Here is a 20987-nt window from a genome sequence, read left to right as displayed (position 1 = left end):
CTTTCTCTTCTCCTTCTGGAATTCCTATAGTGTAAATATTGTTTCTTTTCATTGTGTCCTATAATTCCTGTGGATTTCTTCAATCTTTTAAAATTCTTTTTTCTTTTTGGTGTTCTGACTGTGTAGTTTCCAATGTCCTATCCTCCAGAACACTGATTCTTTCTTCTGCATGGTCATGCCCACTTTTGAAATTCTCTATTGAATTCTTCAGTCTAGTTACTATATTCTTCAACTCTAGGATTTTTGGAGTTTTTGTTTGTTTGCTTTTGTTTTTGATGGTTGCTATTTCCTTGTCAAACTTCTTGATTTATTCACTTATTTTCTTTCTTAATTTCACTTAGTTGTCTATGTTTTCTTGGAGTTCACAAAACTTCCTTAAGAGGATTATTCTGAATTCTTTGACAGTTCACAGATCTCTGTTTCTTTAGGGTTGATTATTATTAACTTTAATAGTTTCCTTTGATAGTATTGTATTTTACCTGATTTCTTTGTAATCCTTGATTCCTTATATTGTTATTTTCACATTTGGATAATGAGGCTTCTCTTCCAGACTTTGCAGGTTTGCTTGGGCAGAGACAATTCTTCACTGGCTGGCTCAGTTTGGTTTCTGGTTATGTCGGCTGGTAATCTTTGACTAGGTAAAGTCCAGTATTATAGTCTACTTTTGGATGTGGCAACTGTTTGACTTTTGAGGACAGGACATGGGGGTGTGCCATTGGGTAAAAACAGCTGGAGCAAAACTGCAGGCTTGTTCCCTACTAGTCAAATGAGACTGTAACATGGGCTCCACAATTGCCTGAATCCTCTGGTCAGGCTTACTAGTTGGTTGTGACTGGGTACTATATTTAATAGTAGGTGGGGCTATAAATTTGCTTCCTTGCCCTGGCAGGAGAGTAGGCCAGGGCACAGAGCCTAGAAAGCTAATTGTTTAAGGGCCTGAATCAGGCCTGAGTGTGCACTGAATTTCCTGGTCTGGTGAGGTTTTGTCTGCAGACAGGGGAAGCCACAGGCTGTGCTCTCTCTTCAAGTGCTATTATGTGGAGGGCTGTTGAAGGAGCTACACAGCTTCTTGTGTGCTCTGGTTAGGTTCCCTGGTCAGACAGGCTAAAGCTATATTCAGCAGCGATCAGGGCCATAAATTAGATTCCCTGCTTAGATGTAGAAGGAGAAGCAACTCTAAAGCTCTTTGATGTTTTAACTCAAACTGACTTATACCTCAAGTTTCTTGGCCTAACAGAGCCACTGGCTTTGCTCTGAGAGTTATTGTCTCTTTCCATCGTTCTTTTAGCTAGAGCACCAATAATTCCCAAGAGTTGTCACCAACTCTTCTTGTCAGATAAGACCAAAATATACTTCACAGTGAGTAGAGCTATCTCTCAGCCCCTTTTCCTGGGCAGGATGGAGGGGGAATGTCCTACGCTACTCAATTTCCCAAACAGGCTCTCAAGTTTGAATGGATTAGGAGCTACCCTCAGCCTTTGCTAATAATTAATCCCCTACCTGTACATAGCATTGGAAGTCTTTACGTCCAGTATTGGCTTTGCTCTGGGGGTGATCAGCTCTGTCTACCCACCTTTCATCTCAAGCGCCACTGGGCCACACAGCTTCCAGGAGTTGTTACTGCCTTTCTGGTTAGATGGGGCTAGAAGGGACTACTTTTTTTTTAGAGAACAGGGGAGGGGCAGAGGAAAAGAGAGAGAATCCCAAGAAGGCCCCACACCCAGCTCAGAGCCTGGCATAAGGCTCAATCTCATGACCCTGAGATCATGACCAGAGCTGAAATAAAAAGTCAGATTTTTTAAAAAAGATTTTATTTATTCATGAGAGTCACACAGAGAGAGACAGAGACACAGGCTGAGGGAGAAGCAGGCTCCATGCAGGGACCCAAATGTGGGACCCGATGCTGGGACTCTGGGAACACGGTCTGAGCTGAAGGCAGATGCCCAACCGCTGAGCCACCCAGGCGTTCCAAGAGCCAGATTCTTAACTAAGCCACCCAAGTGCCCCTAGAAGTGACTCTTAACAGTGGGTGGGTCTGTGACTCAGCACCTTGTCCAGGTGTGGGCAAACTCTAGGGCCAGCAAAACTCTATATTTGAGGATATGAATCATGCAGATCTGCATCCCACTGAGTTTCCTGGTCAGAGTGTGCTCCTGACTTGGTTATGCAGATGAGCAAAAGGGCTGATTAGGATTACTACTTGGGCACTGCAGTTATGAACTCAGTCTGCCAATATCCATGTAATGGTCATTGAAAGCTTCTTCTTGCTTCTCTATCACAGTCAGATGCCTAGCAGTTTGGCTTTACAGGTTTCTCTGCAATTCCATGGTGCAAGATCAGAGTAGGGGCTCCTTAAAAGTGAACCACAATCCTGGAGGAGGCTGGTTGTACCCCTGGTTCTCTTTTCCCACTGGAGGAACTAGTGGCCCAGGAGTAATCTCTCTGTGTGGTACTGTGCTATTCTGTAGGAAGGGCAACATGGTGTGCAGCTAATCACTTTTCTTACCCTTTTAGTGCAGTCTGTCTTGGTCTCTGAGGTGCAAGGTGTTCCTCAGCCTCAGCTTCTTGTTCTAGGAGTCTCTCAGTGACGCCTTGTCCTTGAATAGATGTTGGTTCTTGTGAGGGGGAGTGAAGTCAGGAATGATCTATGCTGCTATCTTGGTGACATCACTCTCAGGACTTTTCTTGAAGGGAGTGAGGAAATACTGATAGATCTTAAGATACAGCAGCATTAGATTTGTAAGGGCATTAACAGGTAATTTTTATTTCCTCTTCCTGCAGAAAGCTTCCAAGTAATAAAATAATGCAAATTTCCCATTATGAGTTACCCTTGACTTAGATGATAGAGTTCAGATTTTGCTGAAAACTCTGATGGGAAAAGAGAATTGTCGGTTTTATGGAGTGGTTGAAGGTGAAAAATAATTCAGTTTTCAGGGCATATTGAAGTTGTGAATCCTTGCTATTACTGAGGCTGCACCATATTGGCCCAGAGTGAAACAAAACAAATTATAGTTAAGGCATTTTCACATCATTATTTTGTTGATTAATAAAATTGTGGTAGTGACTAAATTAGAATAATGGAGCAAATAGGTTATTTTCTGGCTTTCTAGTCTTGATTGTGTGTACTATGAATCTGGGAAGAAAAATGGAAGATTATATGAAACACAAAACAGATCGCATAAGACCAGTGTATTATCTACACAGAGGCATGATTAAAGACATGTCAATACACAATATAGTAATTGTCTGATAGTTGTCATTGAATGCAGTACTGTACTGTCTGCAACACAAGCACCTGCCTGTCGTTTCTGCCCACAACCTCACTTCCCACACCGTCAGGGTACAATTTTTTTTAGACAGGGTACAAGAGGCAGAGTCCAGTATTTATATCAAAGCCAAATATGAACCAGTTCCAAATGATAATTTCAGATCTCTGCTAGGTGACACATTCCCAAATTCACCAGACTGCTGATGGCACCCAATTTGAAGTCTTAGCACAAAGCAGTCCAAGTATAGCACTTCTTGGTTGGATGGTTACCTAATTTTAAAAAGTCATCTCAGATCTCAAGAGGTAAAAAGATCACGAAAGATGAGAAAACTGAAATCATGCTATAAGGACAGGAACTAAATTAACAACACACTCAGGGCCTTCCATTTTGCAGCGAGCCCTTGTTAAACTGATGCTGACAGCCTTCGCAGACTTTAGTATTCCTTTCTTCCCTCTCCCCAAGTGTGTCCTTAAAAGTTTCATAGTGGGTATTTCAAGGGTTACTTCACAGTAGCTTTCTTCTTTACTAAGCACAATCTGTTGGGAAAACAGGATCACAACAACACTGATCAGTTCTCTATAAAAGGTGAGTTTAAACTATCAAATGAAAATGGGCTGTATCAAGTCTGCATCAAGAACCACAGGGGATTTATGAGAATGATGTCAAAGGTTGTAGAAATGTGAGGGTTAGGGAGTCTCACTCCAATAGTTTCTTTCAGAGACCATGCTTAATAACTTTGCAAATATCACCTTCTCGCATTTATGTCTAATCAGTTAAACCACATTATCTACCTTCTTAGCTTTCTCATAGAAGATTATCTGACATTTAGCATTCACCGGTTTTTCTGAAAAGGTTAATAGTTCACCAGCCAAAGTTGGAACTAAACAGAATTGACCATTCCTAAAACTTTTGGTTGAAATGTGAGGGCTTTGTGTTGACAGCCAAGGGATTGTAATGAGTCTTTCGTACATTCTTAAGGCTTGTTTCATTTGCCCTGTGAATGGAGAGAGTAAAATTATAGTCTCTAGGTGTTTTCCATGGTTCTTTCACATGCAGGCTTCCCGACACCAATTAAAGAGATTATGTCATCAAGTGAAAGGAAAGCTATATCTTGTATGTTAATGCTGTGATTACTTGAGACAGGGTCACAGGACCCAACAGCATAGCAGCTGACCTTCAAAAAATTAACTTTGAGCTCAATTCCTAATTAACCTTTTTCAATGTAAGAAAGTATAATTTCAGGCCATTGGCCCTCTAAAATACTCTTATACAATGAATGTGTTATGAAAATCAATTAGTAATTATCAAGATATTTTTCCCCTTAATGTTGTTATCTCTGAGGATGAAATTTTATTTCCACTCCAAGTATTCTGTTTTCTCCATTAATAAAACTGCAGGAAACACACTTAAACCTACAACAAGTTTAGAGTTAAAATAAGTTCTTGTTGATGCACAAAATGTCAAATACATATTATACTCTGCCACTGCATACTCAATGATGTGAGATTATCAAATATTTGGACATATAGAAATATACAAAACTTTTAAAAGTCCTGTCGGAATCCAAAAATTTCATTGCTTTGAATAGATGTTCTCTGTAATTCTTAAAACTTTGCTCCGCTATATGATATGTATTTTGGTCCAGAAATTGCTCTCTGATAAAAGTACTCCAATTATATTAGCTCTTACTTAGTCAGGCCTGAAGTTAATAGCTGATGGACTTCCCAAATCTTATAATCTCTAGTGTCCTTTGGCTGAACAAAAGAGAAAGTTACTTTTAAGGTAGTGCTACATAATGGTTGAAGGATCATGATAGTCATGATTTGCCTCTGGAGATTATAAGGGTTCTCTGAATAAAAGATTTTTCCATCATTTAGTAATTGTTCTCTTATGACCTCTATATTAAAGCAGCATTTATCAAATTTAAAATCAAAATTAGCATTTTTATGCCATAGATTAAGGAAATGCTTTAAATGTTATTTGAAATGTGGGTTCTCTTAGCTCACTCTTGACTGTTTGAATCCAGATTGTGGATAACAGAGGTTGAAATATTTTTTTAGTAATAAATTAACAGAAACTATTCTAACGACACCTGTGTTTTTCTATTTTGCATTTCCCCTCATTTTGTAATAGCAGCATATTTTATTCTGTTAGTAGTGGACAATACTCTACAAAATTCTGTAATATTTTGATTTAAAAAACTAGTAATTATTACCCTTCTGGTTAAAAGACCTCAACATTTAGATCTGAAGAAGTATTGTGGTAGAAATAGAGCAATAGACTTTTTTTAAAGACTCCCACAAAATGCTCTGAAATTCACTGGCAAATATGAATCTCTCACTTACTCTTTGACTCATGAGCAATATACAGAGGAATACACTGCTGTTTTGTTTATCAGTTGTATTTCTCTTGGAACATTCATATATACCAGAATTGAAAAGAAGAGCAAGGACCGGTAATGAGACACAATTAATGTCTTGCATAGGTTTCACTCAAATCAGAAAAATGGTACCAAGAACATGGTAGTGAACACAATAGAAAACAGTTGGAGCACAGCTGGAAAAGTTACCTTGATATCTAAGTATGCAATTGGCATTGATCTTTAGGCTTTTAAGATGAAACAGGAAAAAAAAAAATCTTCCAGCTCTCAACCCAATCTATAAAATAAAGAAACACATGTTAGAAAAGCAAACAAAATTTGTACATTCTCAAAGCTGATTTTATATAGGTTTAGTGTTGTTTCAAAATAAAAAATAACCCTAGAGAGGAGAGTTCAGGGTTTTTGTAAAGTATGTGTGTGTGTGTGTGTGTGTGTGTGTGTGTGTATGTGATGTACTTGTCAATTGGAGAATTGGGCACAGAAGGAGTTTATCATGGTAATAAAATAGATTTTTCTATTTCAGGGAAAGGCAAAATGACTTCTGAAGTCACCATCAACATACTTATTTTCACTCTTGGTGGAATCTTTTTTTATTTTCTAAGATTTTATTTATTCATTTGAGAGAGAGAGAAAGTATGAGCAGGGGGAGGGGCAGAGGGAGAAGCAGACTGAGCAGGGAACCCAATATGGGACTCAATTCCAGGACCTGGAGATCATGACCCAAGCCAAAGACAGACACTTAATATATATACAATATATACAATTTATCATCTTTAAAAAAAGATAATCTGTAGAGGCACCTGGTTGGCTCAGATGGTTAAGTGTCTGTCTTTGGCTCAGGCTCCACTCTTCAGTTGATAAATAAGGTGACTTAGAGCACAACAAGTAGATGGCTAATGCTCACTACTAACATTTACCTTTATTTGGTCAGCTTAAATACGTATTAACTCACAGAAAGTATTAGGTAATTATAGAAGGGTCAGTTATCAATAAATTCTAATAAATCTTGGCAGATAAATGCATTAAAATATTTATAACATAATGAAATATTTATTGGATTTTTGTCCTCAGCTAGAATTATCTCCTTGATACACAAAGGAGATGAAATGCAATGATTCCTGGGTTCTTTTCCCAGCTCTCATTGATCTCTATTTCATTCTCCAAAATACTCTGGAATTTTGGAGAACAAAGAGAATGCTTTGTTCTAAATATCCAGTAACAAGTACCACCATCAGTATCTATGTGTGCCCCTCTACTAGTTGTAGAAGGCCACAAACATATGCATTTCCACTTCTTCTCATAAGCCTTTCTGCTTTATTGATTCCTATAATAGCTGATCACCTATTCACCAATGCATCTTTTAAAGTCTTGCCGAATTACTTTCCACCTTATTTAATTCACAAACATTTGATGAATGTCTATTCCAGGCCTTCTTCAATCTGTAGTTAGCTCTATGCCTTTCACAAAGCCCTTAACCATTCTTGGCTTTTTATCCTTATAACAAAATCTCTAAAGTCCCTAGTGAGTCTGTATGAACTCTCATGTAACTCTGTAAATCCTTTTGAAATCTTTTTCTGAAAAAAAGACAAAACATATATAAATAGATACTAACATGTATATTTTCAATGTGCATTTTCTTTAATAAATTCACTTGTGGATGTCTGTGTACATAGGACAAAGTTCATATCAAAAATAAACCCAGAGGAGTACCTGGCCAGTTCAGTCAGTGGAGTGTGTGACTATTGATTTTGGGGTTGTGAGTTCAAACCCCACAGGGGGTGTAGAGATTACTTTAAAAAATAAAATCTTTAAAAATAAGTTAATAAACTGCAGATATAATATCTTCATATCTCTAAGTTATAAATGATAGGGAGTAGGTGGTATCACTTAGTTCCTATTACGTATAACCTAGTGCCTTTCATTTAGTTAAAACATATTTGAGGCATAAAATTCCACACAATATAGGGAGTTGGATAATCCAATGAAATTCACTGTAATGAGTTTTGATAATTATACAAATGTATGCAAATATCTGCACCTATATGCAGTGACCAATGTATGAATGTGTGGAAATGAGAATGTGTATGGGTATGATACTTGTGTATGATTGTATTTTAAGTAAATATTGCTGAAAACGTTTGGATGGAAACCTCTTTTAATCATTACTGGTGTTTGCCAAGAATGTATGAAAACAGCTGAAGAAACTATTTGAAGAGTTTAGGGACAATGTGTGTTCTTAAGATTGACAAACCCTAGAGTCACAGCACTGTAAAATAAACTATGAAGGAGAGGAAGCTTCTGGTGAGGAGAGAGGCTTCTTGAATTCTCCTGCCTGGTGAGCAGCTCAGGGTGCAGACAGGAGTGTAATGTAATTGCAGCAGCTCTTGTGGAGGAAGAGGAGCTGGAAAACTAGTGGTTAACAGTGAACACTTAATAAAGACGTTCCTAAACCTAGACAGAGCTGTAGCATTTAGTGGATTCATGTCACACTTTGACAACCATTAGAAAGGTTCCTTAACAGAGACGGATAAACTCAGAGGAGTAATAAGCCATCACTTCTCTCCAACTCAATAGTACAGTGAGAAGAAGAAAAGAATTGTAGTTTTAAAAAATGACCTTGCATTGTGTTACAATGCTAAGAAAAAACAATGCTAGTGTGCCCTATAGTCAGCATTTAGCTTGACAGTGGACTTAAGTCTTTATATTAAATATTATCATTGATGTTATTTTAATGCAACCTTGAATGCTAAATTTATTTGAGCTGATACTGAATTTTTTAATCCGTTAGTTTTCAAATAACTTAAACATCACTGGAATAAATTTGGGAACAGGGTTTACTCCGCCACCTGCTGGTCATTTGAAAATACTGCTGTTCTCTGGAGCTTGCCACAGAAACAAGGAGCCTGACCCTGGTTTATGAGAATGGTGTGCTGTAAAGGGGGGAAAAAACTTCACCTAGTGGGTGGTGGTAGAAATCTCACTGGGCTGTGGCAACGAGGGGGTGACAACGAGGCAGTGGTGGTGGTGCAGGAGTCTCGGTGTTATCACTTATTCTATGCCCAGCTGCCTAAGGCTCCCTCCATGAGAGCCCCTCTCCCTCCCTCTCCAAGGACTCTACCCATCCCTTTAATTCCCTCCTCCCCAGAATAGGTGTCATGAGACCTGCCTTACATACCTCAAATGGAAAAATACTTTTTAAAACTGTAAGGCATTATATAAATAGATATATTGGTCAGAAGTAAGGGGTTGGATTAACAATATGTAGTAGTCCTTTGGCTTCCTATAATCTGTATTTCTTTTTTTTTTTTTAATTCTTAAGTGAATTTAAGTAGGCTCCACCCTCAACATGGGGCTCGAACTCACGACCCAGAGATGGAGAGTTGCATGCTCTATGGGGTGAGCCAGCTAGGTGCCCCCATAATCTGTATTTCATGTGGATATTGTGAGAAAAGTTTTAAAATCCAAAATTGAACTGAGGTCACCTTAAATCACCTTTAGAAAAATGGAAAGTATAAATGCATATGCATATTTGTATATTTACTGAACCACTTTCCAACTTCAGCCAATTCCTCACCTGTACGGTCTCTTCCATCTTTCAAAAGTACCTATTCCAATTAAAATACTGAAAGTTTTCCAAATTGCTTCAAATAGAGATAGTGCCAGTAATCATAAACACAAAATTACCTTCACCATCTTTTCTAGTTATGGCAAATAGTATTCAAAGATGGCCTTAATGGAACTCAGGGAAACAAAATCAGGATACACACAAAGCATAAAGGTCAAAATTGAATTGATTCAAATTGCCAAAATCAACTTTCTTCCTCCCCCCACCAACAATTTCTTGATTTCCTAGCTATGGACGATCCATTTTTTTAAAACCCCAATAAAATTTCTACAATTTATCTTTGTGAGGAACTCTGATGTTGAGATTTAATATAAATTTGCAGGTATTCACAAAAGGCAGGTCAGGCAAAAATCACATCCTCCCCAATTGCTTTATTTCTTCACATAAATATCCCTTAAAATAGGCTTTTTCATGCTCCTGAACAGCACTGCAATCACTCTCACAAAACAAACATAGAATTCTGAACCTAAGCAAGCCACTTAGTCTGCTTGAAGGAGACAATGTCTTTATTGTCACTTGATTTTGTCCTTTTTTTTTTTTAGAAGAGGAAAGTTTTTTTTCCCCCCTCCTGTTTGCAGACCACCCATGAATCTTTTTATTTTTCTCTTTTAATCTGAGAAAGGGGAGAAAAGGAGACTTGTTGCCCTTAGCAGTTCTTGGGCTTTTCTGCCAATAGGGTAAGTTAATTATTTTAACCTACTGATGAAGGGTGGCCAGGGCAGTCAGCCTGGGAGGGAGGGGGAAACAGGTGTTTCCAACACCTGCATTTCTAGGCTTAATTGCTCTGAAATCTTGTAGGCTCTCAACTGCATTCTCCTTTCTTTACAGAGGCTCAGGGGGAAGGGTTCGTTTGTGGAAGTTTTCGCTAATTGTAGCATAAATATGCAACCACTTTTGGCTGAACAAATTATTTTCTTTAAAATGAACTCCAGGTAAATTTAATTAGGAAAAAGGTGATTGGCAGGTATTACTCTGAATGCAAGGATTAAAAGCCCTACTGTTGTCAAAAGAAAAAGTCAGAGTCAATTGCCAGCCATAATGTAGTTGTTTTCTTCTCAGAGCAATGAGTTCAGGTAAAGAAAACCCAGATCAGTGATTCTGGAATTCTCCATGTTGTGTGACATAGCCACTACAATTAAGTACCAAGAGTAATTTTGATTTCACTAGAATGCGTGGAAAAAATCTGCTTTTAAAATATGTTGGGATAACCTACGTACCAAAATGAGCATTTAATGTGGGTATTTTACATTCAGCTTGAATGCTTCATAAACACAGTTTATAATAGAGTGCTTACCACATGCCAAACATTCTTTTATATGTGTTGTCTCATTTAACCCTCACACCAACCCATAAGGTATTTCCGATTATTAGCCTCATTTTACAGGTGCAGAAGCTGAGGCATAAGGAGATTAACTTATCCAAAACCAGATAGTAAGTGGTTGAGTAGGGATTCCAACCTAGGCAGCAAGGTCCAGAGTCTGTGACTCCCCATCATATCATTAATTCACTGGAAGCCAGTAGCTAGTAAGTCTCCCCACACCGATCTGTTCTCCAGGAAGTTTTCTTCTTGATTCTCAAGGGTGGTAGAGGCAATATAGGGATCAGAACTTTCAGTGCTGAGTGAAAAGCTCAAAGAGTTCTGTTGCCGAGTCAAGTTGTAAGAACAGCCCTGGTCACACACAGTATTATTTAATAAATGGTATGGGAAGATTCTAGAAAAGCACAGGACTCCAGCATATCCTGGATAGCCTGAAATCAGGAAATCTTCGAAAACTAATTATTTTGGAATTAACCCTCCTGCTCAATAACTAATCTGTGGTCCAGAGAAATTAAGGGAGATTTTGTCAAACTTTCACAGCAGGGTCAGAGTCTGGTGCAAAATTATAATCCAGAAATACTGCCTCACAGCCAGTGCCTTTTTATCCCCAGTAACCAATTTTTCTTCCTTAGGTGAGGATAATTAGACCAATCAATTAGGCCAACAATTTAATGATCTTGCCATGTGACTGACTTCTTGTGTCTTGGTGAAAAGGCCACTAAATGGAAATATAGTCTGTTACTGACTTAATGGTTCTCATCAGGCAGCAGCCAACACAAGCTCACTTGGCACAGGAAATCAGGTGTCAACACTGGCTGAGTCTGGCAAGTCGATATTGTAGCCTCAGACAACAGAGCCTTAGTTCTTGCTTCTGCTTTCCTTTCCGCCTGCCCATTTTCACCTGTGCATTTTCAGGACGTGGAGGTGTGGAAATAGGAAAGAGGGAGATTCCCCACTGGGGACTGCCTGAAACTTCTCTCTGCTTCCTGATAAATCCCAGACATAGCCTTCCATCGGGCCTGGCTCTGCCTCTCATTTCCCAGCCTCCCTGAAGTCACCTTAGAATGGAAGTCAGTGAGACATACTAGAAGATCTTGCTAAAGGTTCTGATGTGGGAGGTTTCAGGTGGGTCTGAGAGTCTGCATTTTTAGCCAGTTCTTTGGTAATGTTGATGCTGCTGGTGTGTTGATCCTACCTTGAGTAACAAGGTGATAGAGTAGATTCAGCTCGTTGAAGAAGGGCATCCTATTCCAATTTTTATGAATAAATTTACAATTTTAGGGAAAGTATTTTTAGAAATAATTATACTTCTGTGCATCCATGAGTTCTGCTATCATACTGTGGTCTGGCCTGTGTTTTTCAAATATGTGAACCGGTTAAGAGAATTTGAACTACACAATTGATCAGTCTGACTCACATGCTTAGAAAATTCTTGTTGATTTTGATGTTTAAGTCTGCATTTTAGATGTTTGAAGTGTTTGAGAAAATCAGATATGCTGAATTTATAATCATAGTTTAAAATATCTAAAGGAATTTGAATAACTATGTAAAAGTTATAAAAGTTTAGGGGAAATTTGATCTCTTAAATTTAAATTAATTGACTATTAATCAAAGAATAAGACAAAGAAACATACCTGACTCAGAGATCAATAAACAAATTATAATGAAAATGAGAAAATATTGAGAATGGAATAACAAAATACTACATATCAAGACTTGTAGAATAAAGCTAAATTGATAGTTATAGAAAAATTCAGTTTTTAATCCTTATGTTAGAAAAGAAGAAAGGCTAAACATTAGTAGTTACAAAAAAGAAAACAAAATAAATTGAGAAAGAAGAGGAAGAAGATAATAAAGAGTGTAAATTCATGAAATAGAAAAGAAGTAGAAAATAAAGAGAATCAACAAAGTTCTAAATTGGCTATTTGAAAGTGCATAAATCACAAATTTCCATAAAGATTAATCAATTAAAAATAGAGAACATATACAAATAAAATCAGTAATAAAAAAGAAACACTACTACAGATGCTGCAGAGATTTTTTTTTGAAAATATTATAAATTGTTGCAAATACATCTGAAAGCTTAGAAGAAATGGACAAATTCTAAATATATATATATGTCATAAAACTGACTCAAGAAAATCTGAATGGTTCTATAACCGTTAAAGAAATTGAATTTAGTCATTTAAAAATGCCATAGAGATTAAACACGAGACGCCTTCACTTTTAACAGTTTAACAAACACGGGAAGGAGTAGGAGAAAAAGGGAACACTCCCAGACACACGTCTAAATGAAAATTCCGAGTGGATTAGAGGCTTGAACGTGAAAGGCAAAACTATAAAGCTTTTAGAAGATGAATACCTTTGTGGACTAATGATGGGGAATTATTTTTTATTCTTTATTTTTTTTAATAAATTTATTTTTTATTGGTGTTCAATTTGTCAACATACAGAATAACACCCAGTGCTCATCCCATCAAGTGCCCACCTCAGTGCCCGCCACCCAGTCACCCCCACCCCCTGCCCACCTCCCCTTCCACCACCCCTAGTTCCTTTCCCAGAGTTAGGAGTCTTTCATGTTCTGTCTCCTTTTCTGATATTTCCCACTTATTTTTTCTCCTTTCCCCTTTATTCCCTTTCACTATTTTTTATATTCCCCAAATGAATGAGACCATATAATGTTTGTCCTTCTCCAATTGACTTATGGGAATTATTTTTTAAACAAGACACTAAAAGCACAAACTGTGGCGGAAAAGTCTTACAATAACATAAAAAGAAAATTTGAGGTATCATTTCACACTCCCCAAATTGGCAAAAAATTTAAAGTATGACCAAATCAAGTGTTGGCAAGAATGTGGAGGAAAAGAAACTCTTATATGCTACTGGTGGGAATGTAGATTGTTATAACCACTTGGGAAAACAATTCAGCCTTACCTAAAAAACTTGAAGACATACATGCTGGATGACCCAGTCATTAGATATATGCACCAGGAAACATGTACAAGAACATCCGTAGCTGAAAAATTCATAATAGAAAACTTGAAATAGTCAAAATGTTCACTCATGTTAGAATAAATAAATAAATAAATAAATTGTGATATTAGTGATACAACAGAAGATTGAAAATGTGTTGAAAATGAATGAACTGGGATACCTGGGTGGCTCAGCGGTTGAGCACCTACCTGCCTTTGGCCCAGCGTGTGATCCTGGAGTTCCGGGATCAAGTGCCTTATCGGGCTCCCTGCATGGAGCCTGCTTCTCTCTCTGCCTGTGTCTGCCCCTCTCTCTCTCTCTCTCTCTCTCTTTCATGAATAAATAAATTTTAAAAAGATCTTTAAAAAAAGAAAATGAATGAACTAAATAAAGCTACACACAACAACACTGACGAATATCAGGAACACAGTGTCACAGAAGAATATAAAAGCAGCAGGAAGCTTTATACACATTCCTTTGCTTGGCACTCATATCTCTTCATAATCCATAAAGCCCATTTAATCTATCCAATCTCATGTCCTTCCCCAAAGCACATTAAGTCATTGACTCTACTAGGCACTGCTTCTTTCATAGGTCCTCATGTATGCCATGATCCTTCCTTCTTTCCTGATTTTACTGACATTTTTACCACTTCTAGAGTCCACTGAAACAGCCCAGTTTTCACAGACCCCCTGGAGCTCCACCACCACAGGAAGCCATTTGAGACAGTTCAACCTCTCTCCTCTGAACTTCTACTGAGTTTACTATCAAACCATGATATTTTGTGATAAGCTGTTCTCCAGGTAAACTTGATTTGACAGGTACATAGTAATCCCCCATCAGACAATCCAGCCTGTGGGAGGTGCTGCAAGGGGCACAGAGATGGGTATAAAATAGTCCTGTCTCCAGTTCTGAAAAGTGAGCCATCAAAACTGGTTGGGAAATTAGGCAAGGCTTCACAGCTGAGGATGCTCTTGAGAAAGTTATAAAGCACCAGATGGTGAGGTGTTTTGAGCATGGAATTCACAGACCAGCTTTCTACCACTGGCTCCATCCCATGCACTAGTGGTGTGACCTGAAGAGAGTCATTTGACTTTTCTGTTTTAGGTTCAAGTATTGTATTATTACTCATGTCATGTGCTGTGATGGGAGTTACATCAGACGGTGCATTATGGTCTTCTGGGGGCACTATCTGGCCCATAGTAAGCATTCTAAGTAAGGGAAAACAGTGGCTAGCAACAATGAAGATGGTGAGTATTTCCATAGGTAGAGATGATGTAGACAGGAAAAGTTGCTTCCTGTGAACATTCCAGTTTCCTGGAGTACAAAATTGAGGCAAGGGGAGTCCAGGTGAAGGGAGTGGTTTGGGTCTGTTGTAGAGAAAGAAGTTGCATCTGAGAAGTGTGTGCTTAATCCTGCAGGAAAGGGTATTGGGCAAGGTGAACAACAAGACTATGTTTGTTTCTAAGAAGGCCCTGTGGAAAGAGTAGAAGCAGAGAAACTGATCAAAACCACCACAAAATTTTACTGTTTCGGCTATCGTACAAAGTAATAATGCCATTAACAGTTGAAAATTGTAATAATACTAAGTTTACTTTGCTTCTGTGGAAACAAAAGAGAATAAATTTTAAAATGATATAGATTTTTACTCTGTAGCTTAAATTTAACTCCATTACAATTTCCAAAATTTCTAATGATATTGATCATTTTATTGCCACAACTCTATGGTACAAACATAAGATTTTCATCACCAAGGACACTGTGAGAGGGCAGCCCAGGTGGCTCAGTGGTTTAGCGCCGCCTTCAGCCCAGGGTGTGATCCTGGAGACCCAGGATCTAGTCCCATGTCATACTCCCTGCATGGAGCCTGCTTCTCCCTTGGCCTGTGTCTGTTTCTCTCTCTCTCTCTCTCTCTCTCTCTCTCTCTTCTCTCTGTCTCTCATGAATAAATAAATAAAATCTTTTTTTAAAAAAGGACACTGTGAGAGTGACTCAGTTCTCTCAATGGCAAATCTGGCTAGCATGTCACTGACTCTCATCTCTGTTCTGGGAGGTAGTTGGGAGAGGTTGAAAATGAAGGCCTGAGATGCTGCTTTGAATTGATAGTTTTATTTTTAAATTGCCATGGTGAATAGTTATCATGTGACAAATTATGGCTATCATCTAACAAAAACATGGGCAAATTGACTTAAAGAGTAAGCTAAATGCTTCATAGTCTGCAATATTTTTGAAAACTCTGAAACTCACCCAATCCACTTTTGTATCCAGACTAGACTAGAAAACCCCTGAAAGATCCTCTAAGCCTTATCAATCAAAGAAGTAGAAAAAGGACCTTCTTCCATCATATGTACTTTATCTTGGGCCTTTGAGTCACTTTGTGGTCCCTACTAAAGATAAAAAGATAAAGTAATTAGAAAGAAATAGCATGAGGATGCCTGAGTGGCTCAGTCAGTTAAGCATCTGCCTTCAGCTCAGGTTATGATCGGGTCTTGCGTCAGGCTCCCTGCTCAGCGGGTAGCCTGCTTCTCCTCTGTCTGTCTGTGTGCCTGCCGCTCTGCCTACTTGTGTTCTCTCTCTCTCTGTGTCAAATAAAAAATAAAATCTTAAAAATATATATCATGAAATCTGTTCCCTTCGTGATTTTCTGGCTGTGACATAGAGACCCCTAGAGTTTTGACACAATGGGTAGCAGATTCTTCATGCTGTGAATATAGGCAATAAAGATGGAGGACGGTCTCTTTCACAACTAAGAAATAAAAAGCCTTACTCTCCTTCTCTGAATGCCTGACTTGCCCTCCCAACAATTCTCAAGATTATGGGTTAAGTCTCACTGAATTTACAAGTCAACAAACTTAGAAAATGGATTGAATTATTCATTATGACATAACCTACTTATAAATTAATCATAAAAGAATAAATCTCTCCACAAGAATAGCCAATGTTTCTCTTGCATTCTATCTCTGTGGACTATTTTTTAAAGCTCTTTATTTTGTTCCACTATAGGTTTGTTTTGAAAATCTGAAAGACTGGATTTTGCTAAGTACAGATCTTGCTTATTTCCATTTCTTAGGTATGCACAAAGGAATATTTGTAGCTCATAAGCAAATGCTAGAAAACATGCCAGGAAGTCTGTGATAACATAAGATACATAGCTTTGCTGACAAAGAAAAATAGCCCTTCTTAAAAATGAATTTCAAAAGGAGTTCTTACATTTATAATACACCATAATGCTCTAAAAATCACCATGGTTTCCTTTCTTTAAAAGAAATAATTTATAGGTATTTCAATTTTTGCCATCAACTGCCACAGCTTATGAGATAGTTCAGAATACTGTATAATCACCTGACTACCACAGATGCTCCCTTGAAATGGAAATAATAGGAGCTGATCATATTCCCTCCTGAGGCAGGATTCCCAATGCTGAGATAGCAACTGTATGTGTTTGAGAAGCGGGAGCTCAAAGGACCATGGACAATATGGGGGCAGAAACATACTGCACTGTGAGAAAGGCTTTATTACTAATGTCAGAAGCCCTATTTATTGTTCTAACTTTAAAAAGCAGACATACAAGGGGCTTCTGGATGGCTCAGTCGATAGAACATCCCACCCAACCTGGGCTCAGGCCTTGACCTCAGGGTCGTGAGTTCAGGCTCACGTGGGACTCCACACTGGGCATGCAGCCTACTTAAACAAATTTTTTTTTTTAAAAAAGCAGGCACACATTAGGAGAATAAAAATGTGTTATGAACCTTGTAGTCAGTTAAGAAGAGTAGGGACCATTTACTGAGAGTGTACCTGGCACTGTTTTGAGTACTCAATGTGTAAGTACTTTTCTCACTTCATCATAACAACTGATAAAGTTGGTTCTGTCGTTATCCCCATTTCACAGATGTGGAAACTGAGGCTTACACAAAAGAAACGTCCAAGTCACATGGTAAGAGGCTCACCTAGGGGATCAAACACAACTTTGCTTTTCTGAGACCCCAACCCCTAACTACGGTGCAGCCCTCATGTCCCAGAGAGCTGAGCTCTGGTTCCTCTGCTACTGGCCAGGGCTGGTCTGGGGTGGTCCTTTGCCCACAGTCATAACCCAATGTCAGTGCTGGCAGAACAAGAAGAGCTCCTTCCATCTTGCTCCCCTTTCTAGAGATGTGAGACACAAAAAAAGTGAGTGGTGGAGCAGGGGCTCCATTTCCTGCTTTCCTCTCTGCCACACTTTGCTCTGCTCTCTATAATCTGCCAATTTTATTTGCAGCTATCCTAACAGTTTTGCTATTGCCAAAGCTACTGTGAAGGGAGCGTTACTATTTGGTTGCATTATAAGGGCTTCCTAAATTCAAGTCCCTCTATGTGAAGCCTTAGTTCTCACATTAGACAGGACCATCACCCCTTGAGTAAGTAGCCCACAGACCTTCTGTTTTTTGGAACAGGATTGTGCCATCAACCAGTTTCTGTCACTGATATGACTGGAGACCAGATGAATGGAATCGTTTGCTAAGATGATTCAGATTGGCTATTCCACAGTTGGCCTTACTGCTCATTTGACTATGACTTAGACCAAAAGAAGATATCCTGCCCACATAGCTGTTTGTCTCTTCATCTTAGACACAGGATTCTGGAGAGTGGGACTAAGCCACACTCAGCAAATGCTGGTGGCGTCTTTGTGGAATATGAAGCAACTGCTGGCCTTTCATAGTCATAATCCCAGCCCCCTCACAGGAGTAAGTCTTCCAGGGGAGAGACAGTCAAACAAGGGTTTGTGAGGGTTATGTGAGAACAATGGAAGAGCGCCTAATTCAGAATTGGGGATCTGGGGTCAGTGAAGCTTTCTCTGCGGAAAGATGTCAGACCCAAAGAGAAAATAGGAATGACGCAGAATGAATGGCCTGAGGAAGGAGTGAGGCAAAGGGAAAGATGGGTAAAGGTGGAGGGAACAGCATGGCAAAGGCTGGCAAGTCAGAGGGAATACGGCGCATCTACGAACTGGAAGGGGTTCCCAGGACTATGTGGCATTTGCTGGTTTACATACGGGCCAAGGAACCTCCTGTGCCAAAGATTTTATCCTTGTCCAGCTGGGGTTTGGAAATATACAGCCACGATCAAAACCAAACTGTGGGAAATGTTTGCAGAAAACGAGGTGGGCGACGTGGATGGAACTGGAGGGTATTATGCTGAGTGAAATAAGTCAATCGGAGAAGGACAAACATTATATGGTCTCATTCATTTGGGGAATATAAAAATTAGTGAAAGGGAATAAAGGGGAAAGAAGAGAAAATGAGTGAAAATATCAGTGAGGGTGACAAAACATGAGAGACACCTAACTCAAGGGGTAGTGGAAGGGGAAGTGGGTGGGGGTTTGGGGTGACTGGGTGATGGGCACTGAGTGGGGCACTTGGTGGGATGAGCACTGGGTGTTATGCTATGTGTTGGCAAATTGAACTCCAATAAAAAAACTTAAAAATTAAAAAAAAAAAATATAATAAACCAAAGTTGGAAAACTAAAAAAAAAAAAAAAAAAAAAAAGAAAGAGGTGGAAGTCAGGTGTGAGATGGGGGGTTGTGCGTATGCGCCGAACAGGCTGGCGCACTTCTGGGTGCAAGTGGCTGCACAGGGGACACCTTCCCCTCCACCCACAAACTAACTGTGACCCGGAAGGTGCAGTCCTCTTTTTCCTGAATGGGAACTCGGATCTCTAGACATACAGCGCAGCCCCTCCTTCACGTCTGTCAGCCTCAGGGAGGCCGCTGACCCGTTCTGCTTGCATTGAGCCAAAGAAGTTTTCTGCTCTGTCCACATCCAGGCAGTGGTGACCATGGAGAAGAATGAGAATGAGGTAACACTTGAGCAGGACCTCTCTGGAACTCTAGAGGCTGGAGGCCACGGGGGCCTGGCTCAGGTGGCAAAAGAAAGAGAGTATTACTCTGTCATATTCGGGAGCTCAAGCAACCTTGCTTTGGGAGTCCAATGGGGCAAAAGTAAAAATAGATCCTCCTGTCTTCTCGAGAACAGTGATGCCCCCTGAACACAGCACATTCTCAGCCCTACCGTCACCCTGGTGGAGGTCGTGGCTACAAGGGCAGGTCCTACAAGGGAAACCTCCATGGAGTTGTTGGGTCCTGAGGTGGAGTTGGTGTCTTGGCCACCAGCAGCAGCAAGGGGCGACAGGGACTAATTTATCGATTCCTGTAAAGACCTTGGAAGTTCCCAGAGATACTTTAGCAAGAGGGACCTCTGTAAAAGAAGGTATTTTCTGTGGTCGAGGAGGGAGAAGAGACTTAAGGCCTCTGAAATTTGGGCATGAATGGGTTTCCGTCTCTACTTACCTGGGGAAGGCTGAGCGAGGCGGGTCACTTCCCCGAAGCATCACTAATATGGATGAACGTGAGGTTTCATGGAGTGGTCTGTGGTCCAGTCCTCTGTAGCACTGCCCACATGTCTTGCACACAGTAACATTTCATAACTATGTGACAATCTGATGATGGACTACATATTTCTCTATTGGATCTCCCTCAAAGGAAAACCTGTAACCACAAAGACAGAATTATGGTGACACTGAATGAGCTATGTGTACCCCTAGGCATGTGCTTGGAGAGAAACAGGGAAAACTTGCTGGAATACTGATTTTTCTGAAGAATTTTTGGACACACACTAAACATTTGAACCAGTAAGTAATTTAAGACATTCTGTACGAAAACAGGCATGGCTGGAGGCGCCTGGGTGGCTCAGTCTGTTAAGTGTCTGCCTTCGGCTCAGGTCATGATCCCAGGGTCCTGGGATCGGGCCCTACATCGGGCTGCCTGCTTAATGAGGAGTCTGCTTCTCCTTCTCCCTCTGCTCATGCGCTCGCTCACTCGCTTGCTCTCTCTCTCTCCCTCTCTCAAATAAATAAATAAAATATATTTTTTAAAAAGACATAGCTGTATTAAGAAACAGCATCTTAAAAAGCACACTGAAAAAAAAAAGCACACTGAATCTATTCATACCATATAAATGATGTATGAAACAAAGGGAAAACAAGTGTTTTTAAACAAATATCAAGCTTGCACTAGGACACTTAGAACCTTACCTCACCTCTGTCCTCCCAGGGTTTGCGTCTTCACTGCCTTCAGCCAGTAGAAATACTTGAACAGAAAAGTCTGAAAAACACTGCTGGACAGAGGGGTGGGTGGTGTTTAGGAGATACAAGTTTTAACTTTCCACTTAATAAAAATAATAATCCATTTTCTACTTATTAATAGTAATAGCAATAGTAGCAACAGGCTGGTGTCTAGCAAATGCTTACTAAGTGCCAAGTACTTTTAATGCCTTATCTTATTGAAACAACACACACACACACACACACACACACACACACACACACAAAGCTTCTGAGGTCTATCCTACTAATGGGTCAATTTACTGATGAGAAACTGAGGCACAGAC

At 39.5% G+C, this 20987-nt stretch overlaps 1 long non-coding RNA gene across 1 annotated transcript in view; it reads left to right on the top strand.

Annotated features, from left to right (window-relative positions):
• LOC125755666 (uncharacterized) overlaps positions 1–18886 on the top strand; it is a 46212-nt gene extending 27326 nt beyond the window's left edge. Inside the window, exons 3-5 of the long non-coding RNA XR_007412706.1 lie at positions 16569–16635; positions 17455–17499; positions 17996–18886. This is a non-coding gene — a long non-coding RNA (uncharacterized LOC125755666). The remainder of the gene's footprint in view (positions 1–16568; positions 16636–17454; positions 17500–17995) is intronic.
• The last annotated feature ends 2101 nt before the right edge of the window (positions 18887–20987 follow it).

Source organism: Canis lupus, chromosome 8, assembly GCF_003254725.2.
Source record: "Canis lupus dingo isolate Sandy chromosome 8, ASM325472v2, whole genome shotgun sequence".
NCBI lineage: Eukaryota > Metazoa > Chordata > Mammalia > Carnivora > Canidae > Canis > Canis lupus.
This window is presented reverse-complemented; position numbering and strand designations above follow the sequence as displayed.